The following is a 10027-nucleotide window of genomic DNA, read 5'->3' as shown; positions in this document are numbered from 1 at the left end:
GAGCTGCTACTTGGACCAGACCCAAGCTCTGCCCAGTGTCCCCAGTCATTGACACCTCTGCAGAAGGCTGCTTGCTTTATACAATACTTCTGTAGACAAGTGTAAACAAGATCAGATTTCATTTTGTGCAGTTTTTAGCCACAGCCTGCTGCCGCCAGCTGGCCTCGGAAGACTTATTTTCCATCACCTGCAGTTGGTCACGCTTGCCCAGCCTAAGATTGCTGCTTATCACTGTTGTTTTAACAATATTGCATCTGGCAGCACAGCCCAGCTGGAATCAAAACATTCATTTGATAGTACAGCTGCAAATATGGCAGCTGAGTGACAGGTGCCTGGCTTTGGCTGCGCATACACTCCTTGCTTTTCCCGGAGTTGCACTGCAGACATCATCCTCTGAACTAAAGCCCTCTGCATCCTTGGGCTGTGCACGCACTGCTCACTCCTTTCTTCCTGAAATAGCTGCAGTGCTGGGGATTACAGATGGCTCTATTTCACATTCTCCTTGCACCTCTCCCTTTCTCACTCCTCAAGGCTTTCTTTAACTTAAACCTCTTTCTTTGTGTGTGTGGAGGTATTTTGGGGGGGGGGGGGGGGGTCACTGTGTGTTTGGGGGGGGAGGGGTTTGCCCCTAAACTGTGATTTTCCTGTTTTTCTAATCACTTGAGTGGCCCAAGCAGGGTGGTAATATTTGGAGGTGCCTCTCTGGAGAGCTCTGCCAGCAAACTCTCCTGTGGCCAGGATCCTAGGTTGGTAGGGAGTCACCTTGAAAATTACAGGTAAATAAGAAAGTTTGAAATTCTTGCTACTTATTTTTGTGTAAGTACATGATAGGTCTCTTCTGGCTTATTTTTCTTTTTGGAGGGGTGGGGACAGATCATAATTCCTATGCAGCATTTCTATCAGATGTCTGGTGTTTCTGTTATTGTTCTTAGCAATGTTTTTTATCTTACTCTTCTTTCTTCTTCCCAATGTGATGGTTAATACATATATCCCTTCTGACTTTCAGTTCTTTATCCTTTAGACTCTATCACTGGATCTGTATACAGACTTTGCTTTCCCTGCATTTATGTTTGTGCCAAATTCTGTTAGAAATTCAGCATGGCTAATGATCTGAGTCACTCTGTGCTAATCAGCTTCCCTCCCTTCCTGTGCACCTCCCTGGCTCACCACAGCTCACACACCACACCTTGGCTCCTAAAACAAGAGGGCTTCACGCTGGCAGATCCAAGTGGCTCTTTATTTAGCAGCTGACTTCAGCACTGCAAATACAACTCAGACTCCTCCCACAATAACCAGGTGGATGTTGGTTCTTCCCTCAGAGTCTTTCTCCTTTTTTGCACTTCAGGTCTGAACAGTGAGGATATATCTGGGGCACAGACTGTCATTCAAGCTCTGGTTTCCATTAATGTTCAGTATTTTTGCGAGCACCATGCTGACTCTTTCTAGAAAATGCATCTCACTGTGCTTCCAGACAGCAGTCTGTGCCAGACAGACACACATCTGGAGTTGTGTGTGTATTGTTTTCCACTTCTGGGAAAAAATTCCCCCTTCTTTTCCACCCACTGGAAAAACTCCACCTTTTCAACAGGAAAAGGATTTTTAAATATGTTTGGTTTGTTGAGTTTCTTTAAGTAAATGATTAATTTAGTTACACTGCATGAGCATTTTTGAACTCTGCTTGTAGAGTTTATGTATACCTTCAAATGAGAAGTTTAAAAGAGGATCAAGAAAAATGGCAGAGTTGTTGACCTTCTGACTATCATATATATTTTGTGTTCAGTTTAGCTATTTGCATAGTTTCTTTGATTTCCTGGAGAATTCTCATATCTTATTCAACCTTTTACGCTAGGTTGTTTTTCTCTTTTGTTTTGACTATTAAAAAAACTTTTGATACTATTATCACAGAAATGGTTGTAATATAGCAATCTACAAAATTATAAATCTTTGTGCCAAAGTAGCACAAACTGTCAGACCTGGGAGCAGGTCTGACAAAGACAGGAGGGTGGGTGTAGCCATATGTAGAGAGCTGCCTGGGTTTCATCATCTTCAACAATTCAAATAATTATTCCTCACTGTGGATAATCAAGGGTGGGGGGGAATTAAGTATGCAGTTTTATTTAACAGAAATGTTTTGAAGATGTATGGAATTCTTTGTGAATAATTCATGTTCTTTAAGATCAGAAGCACGGAAACAAAAAAAAAAAAGGTGGGCAATGCTGCTGGGATGTGCCAGTTTAGAAACAAAGCAGCACTCTTGCCACATGGAAATGCAGCTGAAACAGGATGTCTGTAACATCAGGGAAAAAGTTCTTTCCTGAAAAGTCTGTAGCAATATAGATGATCTCTTCTTCAGAAAGTAAATTATTCATTTTGTCCTTGATCAATTGCAGTTAACATGTATTTGTGGCTCACAACTGTTTTTCCATAACATAAAAGTGGCTCACATGGGAAAAGTCTTGCTTGGGGAAAAGAGCATCAAGAAAACCCTACCACAATGAAGCCTTCTCCATCTTATGCCCCTACCAGGCATCTCTGATTAATCAACCCTTTCAATGACTCTGGCACTAACAAGTTATTTAAATTTTCCTTGCCTCTCCCAGTACATTGCTCTACTTATTTTTCTACAAGATTATATACAGAATGGAAATCGAAAGGAAATATTGGAATGTGCTTTTGATTGGAGAGCAGCAGGTGTAGTGTGGGCTGTTAGAGTGAGGCTTGTGAGGGACAGGTGACAGCTCTGCCACTTCATGTGAACTTTCATATGCTCCCTTCTGTGAGCCAGCACCAGCACAGCAATATAGGTATTATTTTTTTTTAATTTTTTTTAATATCTCTACATTAAGTCCCTGGCTTTGCAGTCCATACTGAAGTCAATGGGCATTTGCTGGTGCCGAAAAATCATTGCTTCTTGTTTGAAGAACTGGGGCTTTGTGGCACAGGCAAATTATCCCTGAGCTGTCACTGCAGGGTCTGCTGGACACAGCTGGGGAGCCCCTTTCAGGGGACAGCCTTGGAGTTTTCTTCCATTTGTGACTCTCCAGCGACATGGTCTGTCCTTCTCACTACAGGGAATGCACAAAGCAAAGCATTCTCCAGGACTGGTATTTCTGTCTGGTTTTCCCAATACTTTGAGGACTTCTGTAGATTTTAGTAGCATTTTGGGAAACTGGATGCAAACTGTTTGTCTTCAACATTCAAAAGTTGAAATTCTTCCATGGAAGCTCCTATAGGCAAGCAGAATCCTTCTTTCCAGGTGTGTGCTGGCATTAGCATATCTCCTCTTCTTCTCAGGGATGAACACCTTTGGACACTCAGGACAGGACACCTTTGGCTACACGGACATGGGGTTAGGTAGAAGCACAATGTGTCCAGTTACACACGAATGTCAGGACATTTTCACTGCCTTGGGCACAAAATGATACTTGTCTGGAGAAGCCAGACAGAACAGAATGCACCAGTCCTTTAAAATATTAAAATATTCATTTTCCACCTCTTTGCTACTTTTTCCAAGCATAGACAAATAAAACTGTAGTTTGGTGGTAAGGTTCAGCCAAATCAAACTGTCTGAACACCGAGCCATTTTTGGAACTGCCGCAGTGTGCCCTGCACCACCTCTTTTCCATTTTACATGCATGCAGAGAAGGTCAAGCAGAGAATTAGCAGACACCTTTGATAGTGCCAAAGACAACAACCTGCTTCAATACATTATCAAATAATAGACTAAAATTATATAAGCACTGAAATGCCAAGCAGCAAACAGCATTTTCAGTGCTAAATAGAATCACCAAAATCACTAGAAACTGCTAACCCTGATGATGCCATTTTTGAGGAATCTAAACATTAACTCTTTGTCACCATCCTTCCTTTTCTTTCTCCCTCTCTGTCAAATGTGATCTTTTTTTGATCACATTCCCTTGTTATCTAATTCAGTGGCACTATATTTCAATTCATGCTCAGACCAACTGCATAAGTTGACAGAGCTCAGGAGGGGCACCACGTAAGAATAACAACGGTGAGCATGCAAAGCTAGGGAGGAAAATGCCTGAAAATGGACCTGACAACACAGAGATCCTTTGTGTGCTGCTTAGCTCCACACTTTCCATAAGCAGAAGATGGAGAGGTGAAAAATCCAGAGGCTGTGCATGCATCAGTGTGGTACCTCCTGCGATAGATCCCGCAGCCTCTGGGAAATGGGAATTGCCGTAGGCCAGGGCTTTCAGCATCTGTGGTAGGGAGAAATCAGAAAAAAAAAATGAAAAAAATTAAAATGTAAAAGACAGATTTTGTTAGAAATTCAGTTATGGTTTGGAGTTTGATGGGGTTTTGGTGTTTGGTGGTTCGGTTTGTTGGTTTTATTTTATTTTAATAGAGAAACATTAAAATAAATAGGACAGATGGAGAAGTACTGAGCACCCTGGTTTCAGGGAACACCAGAACCTTGTTACAAAGAGCTTGATGTATCCAAGTCAAGGGAGTCTTCTAGAAGTTGAAGCATCCTTGGTAAGGGAAGTATTTTATCTGCAAACTTGTTTTCACAGAGTTTCCCAGAGGCTGTGGAGAGATAGTGCTCTGCTAATGCAGTTTGTCAGACACACAAGGGCAAGGAGTGCCACATGTGCACAATACTGTCAACATTTATTGACAAAATGTCTCACAGACTCAAAGGACTAAGTGAAAATTAGGTTAAACCAAATCCAAAACCTGAGTAAATATTAATGTACAAAAAGTCCATAGTTTAACATGGTATTTGATCCCTCTTTAAGCACAGCAAATGCTGTGATCGGTGGGTGCATAGCAGGACTTGGGCAAGTGCTGAGGTCTGTAGGGAAATGTAGTAGCTCACAAACTCTTTCTATACTGGCTGCTATCAATGCATTACTTTGGAAATCCAGTAAATTTAATGGAATCATTATCAAAGGATAAAGAACATTAAGTTAAAATACATCAAAAGTTCTAAATCAAGGGATTTTCCACTGAACATTTTTCTTGCTAAGGCTTTTTCTTTCAGAGAACTCTGCAATTCCTAAAAACAACTCTTTCTTTTTCATGATCACATATAGCTTTTAGGACCAAACAAAGAAAAAGCATCTTTCTTTGTGTTTTATCTCAATATTTCACTGAACAGAGTTTTTTTAAAGCCTCCAAAGCAAAGACTATTTGCAAAATAATTTCTCTATCACTTTGAAAAAAAGAAACCATCAAAAGATCATGTTATGTCCTGTGTTTCTGAGAACCTAGGGTAGGGAACACATATAGGTGTTTCACAGCTGAATTTTGCTCTGATTTCTGTACTTGTGATAATTTGCTAGTAATGCTGCTTAAGGCAGGGCTGCAGTTGTTCTACATCTTAATTCAGGTGCTTCCTTCTTCTGCAAGCAAATTTGAAGACAGAGATCAGAGAAACATCTTTTCTCATTTGTTTACTCCATGGAGCAAAAGACAAGAGTTCTGTCTTGTCTTTTTTTTGTCTAATTCTGCCCAGAATTAGATTAGTTTAACAGAGAGGCATAAGAGGAATACTTTGCTGCATCTCTTCAGAGCAGGGCAAGCCGTCCCTTGGCAGTGGGAGTCCCTAACCCAGAAATATTCTCCAAGTTTAAACATGAGTTGTGATTTTGGTATGTATAAAACAATTCAAATTCATAAAATTAGACATCAAGTTGGCAAGCAATGATTTCAACTCTTAGCAAAGTACCACTGTCCTTACATGAATCTGGAGGCAGTAGAGATATGACTCAAGAGCTCACTGCCAGAAAGTGTCTCCCATTTCCAGAATTTTCAGTTCCAGCATATTTCACTGTTATAGCTTCTATACAAAACAGTGAGAATGTTGAAAAGAAAACTTTGGAGATTAACATAAATTATTTCTATTATCATAGTAGAAGGTCTTCAGCTACTGCAGAAAGCTGATTCTCTTTAAGCCAGGACTGGCTGTTGTGGATTCTTAATGCTGGTGACAACATTCAAACCAAGGATTTGCTATTCTGTCTCCAAAAGTGCTCATAAATGGACACCTAAAGCAGAAAAACTTACGTAATACCTTCCTCTAATATTCTCTCAGCCTCCAACTTCATACATCTCTGGTGATTTTCTAAGTGTCTTGTGTCTTGTTCATTTAGAATCCTAAATCATCTCTTTTTCAGGTAATTATACAATTTTTCCTTGAATGAGTGTCGACACTTGCACCCACAATAACAAGGAATCTGCTATCCACTGTGTTCAAAACCAGCTTTCCTGGCTTCATTTGATAACCCATAGTTCTTGGAATGAAAGAGATAATAAAACAGTTGATTCCAATCTTTTACTTCCATGCCAACCCTTATTTTGCAGACTTGTACCAAATTCTTTCAGATCAGCTCATTTTTTCAGCCTCTTCATTTTGACCCTAGCTATTTTTTGGTTTTTTAAAACCAGTCAGAGCTCTTTCTTTTCTCCCTTAGCTAATTGACTTTGGTGAAGAATTTTGTCAAAAACCTTTTGGAAATACAAATAGGTATCCCTTTTCTGCAAGGATCAGCAAGGCAGGATTTCCCTTAGCAGTTTCTCACAGCTCTGGCAGTTTTCCATGCTCTGTAGATGCATCCTTTATTACAGTTTCTGCTAATTTGCCCAGCGTTGTTATGATTACAGGCCTGTGATTCCTCAGATCTCCCTGGAACCTTATCTTAAGGATTGATATTGCATCCATTCCTTAGACCGGAGGATATTTTAAGTGCTTGGTCTGCTTGCAAATTGCCATTAGTAACTCAACTATTTGATCTGAGTTCTCTCACACCCCCTGGGTGACTGCCATTGGTTTTTGCAAAGGCTACTGGTCATGTGGAGCTGAAGCTAACCAGTGTAATTGTATTATCTGCCCTCACTGGCTCTCTGGTTCCTCTCAGCACAGAGCAGTCACTGTCAGCAGCTCCCTAGGGGACATCCTTACCACTGCTGATGTGGTTCAGTGTGGTCATGTGCCCCTCTCCCTGTTCCAATGATGCTTCTGGAGCTAATCCTCCTCTGCAAACCTCTCCCCATCCTCTTCCTGGGAAGATGCACTCAAAGATAAATGGAAGAAAATTTGAATACTGGACCTTTCTCTGCTTCCAGCCTGCTCCTGCCCCATGCTGTGTCATAGTCAGCTCCCTTTGTAGGTGGTATCTGGTTGCAGCATTAGGGTTGAGCTGAGAAATCAAGTAGAGTTGGGACAATGGCATCTATTGTTTCAAGCTTTTTGCAGAATGGGGTGGATTTAGAATTTAGTATCTGAGAAATATTTGATTTTTCTGTAATGAATCTGGAGATCTAATCTCGTCATGGGATCAGAAAACTAAGTAGGAGTTAAACAAATCGTATTTACTCCTCTGCCTTGGTCTGCTGTCGGAAATGTGCCAGGTGACACTGACAGATCAGCTGAAGACAAAGAAGAGATTAAATAGGAGCTATTTACAGATGCTTAACTTTGGTGCTGTCACCTTCATCCATGGCAGAAATGTCGCCTTCTCCTACACACATCGGAGAATGCTCCCTACAACAGCTGTGGTCTGTCAGTGACGAAAGCCAGAGTTTGTGGTAGGATGTGAAAGTGTGAAAATTGGCCATGATCAGCCTTGGGAACTTTTTCCTGTTGCTGCTGCTGGCAAGCTTTCTGCCCAGAAGCTGGATGGCTTTCTGGTGTTCTGTCACCAAAGTAGCTTTAGATTTGGACAAGTATCCCATCTGAAGGGCATATTTGATCTGCGTTTCTGTTTCCCAAAAAGCTTTATAGACCTTTGTAGCGGCTTGACTTGTGTACCTTGACTGTTACTCCTTCTATTTTTCTTTATGCATAGGTGTGCCTACTGTTAATGCCAGGATGGCAAGGTTGCATAACAACATGCAGAAGCTGTATATTTTAATTTATTTTCTTTTTTTTTTTTTTTTTCACCAAAGAGTCTTTGTAAGTCATTTTATTCCTCATTCAAAATTCAATCCTCTTCCCACGGTTCAGTGTCATTGCTAGCATTTGGTAAAATCACTCCTATAATGAATTTGAATTGAGATGTATGAGGGTGACCAGTGGCTTAATGGCACAACTGTAACTACTCCTTGAATCAGCTCCTGGGCAATAAACAAGGTAAGAATAGCTCCTCATCTTGTGTGCTGCACTACCTGAGGTTCCTGCAGGCAATCATTATTACCTGCTACTTCATACTCTGTTTGGCCAGATAATGTCTTGCAATTAGGCCTTAAGAGCAAGGGATGGAAAGCTCTCCATAAAAGCTGATTATATTTGGGCCCAGCAGCACATCTCTACCACCATTCTCCAAGATTTATGACCTTTTTGATGTCTCTCTGCTGCTGCTCTGATACAGAGGCAAGCTGTTTATCCAGGCTGCTGCAGTGCAAACCTTCAGCAGTGGTGCTCTGGCATAGCTGCACTGAAGCCAAGGACAGTATGGCCTGGCTCCTTCTCACTTACATCCCCTCATATTCTGTAACGTGAGCTGTAGCCTCTTGGCACTTCTTCGTCTCTTTTATTGTCACACTCATTTCCAGAGGGTAGAAACACCATGTTGACATTTACTCAATGGATCCACCATCAGAATCAGGCTGGCCTCATGGTTTTTACATGATAATGCTGAAATGTTTTTGGGGGCTGGGGGAGATAGCACAGACATAGAAAACCTTGAAAGTTTGGTGAATGTCAATAGAGTTTGTAAATGAATCTTCCCTGACGTTTACATTTACACTGCTATGTGTGGAAGGGAGGGAGAGTTAAACTGGCCCCAAGAGCAGCCCCACATCCCAAGGGCATACAAGCTCCTTTGCTCCTGCATAGCAGCAAGCATGCACAACTGGCTCCCAAGGAGGAGCAGCACTGCAAGCCCAGGCTTAACAGATAATTCAGCTGGGAATCTGTAATGGAATTTTCAGCTTTCCTGCACTCCAAAGAGGCCATCCACACATGGCAAGATGCCTTCTTTCCCCTTCCCAGAGCTGCTGTGGCCTGGGAGGGTGTACAACAATATTCTCTTGCTTTGTATTTGGACAAACATTGATGTCCCCAAGACTGACAGTGCAGCCTCCAAGGGCACACCACGTGTTATGCTGTGGGCAAAGGCCACATCACTTTACCCACAGGCCAGGCCAGTCAGGAATTATATCAGAAGAAGCATTGGTTAGCATGGAGCATGAGCTAATGAACACTAATGAGATTTCTGTTCAGCTTGGAGCACATGCAGAACAAGCTGGTAAAATGTAATCATATCACTTTCTAAGAGACAGAACAAAAACCTCACCTGAGAGCTTTTGGGTCTCCAAGCACCTTGAACTTCTGGGCAAGCAAAAGCTATTCAAGGTCTGGTCTTCATTACTTCATGTGACAGCATTTAACAGATTGTGTTTCACCTTTGTGGTCCATCTTAAAAGCACCAAAGGAAGGTGGCCATGAAAGGTAAAACAGTCTTGCAGTTTGGTTTGGGTTGTTATGCCTAAACTGTGGTCAGCTTAGTTCCAAAAGTATTTGTTTTTTTCATCTCATACAACAGGATGTGTCAACTGTTGATAAACTATATCATGCTAAATCGTGTCATATGAGCGAAAGGGTAAGGAAAATTGTAGTAGAGATAGGAAAAAAGGAATATATTGAGGTAAGAAAAGTTAAATATTTGGTGGAGTATGTCCTTTCTGCTTTTAGCTTATAGCATTCAACAGATTTAAATGTCTTTTCAATATCTAAAACTTTTCTTCTCTAACCCATCAGTGAGCTACATCCCAGCATTGTCACAAGGGTGGTAGCAGCCACAGGAGCCCTTCTGAGTGAAAGACATGCAATCTGTCAGGGTGGGCAGGCTAACACAAATCTGTTAGCACTTGCTTTTCCTACACAGGTCAGAGTCTTCAGAACACTGGCCAGATTTCAATTTGGGTAGCTATACATCTGTTAGGACTTACTGTGACTTGTAAAGTTTGTTTGGATCCTTTGAAGAGCAAGAAAATCCTATGGAAATGTCAGGTGGGATGGGGTTTCAGGGACAAGGGAAATTTGAGCTCTTGGCTG

The sequence above is a fragment of the Poecile atricapillus genome, chromosome 3 (assembly GCF_030490865.1).
Source record: "Poecile atricapillus isolate bPoeAtr1 chromosome 3, bPoeAtr1.hap1, whole genome shotgun sequence".
In the NCBI taxonomy this organism is placed as follows: domain Eukaryota; kingdom Metazoa; phylum Chordata; class Aves; order Passeriformes; family Paridae; genus Poecile; species Poecile atricapillus.
This window is presented reverse-complemented; position numbering follows the sequence as displayed.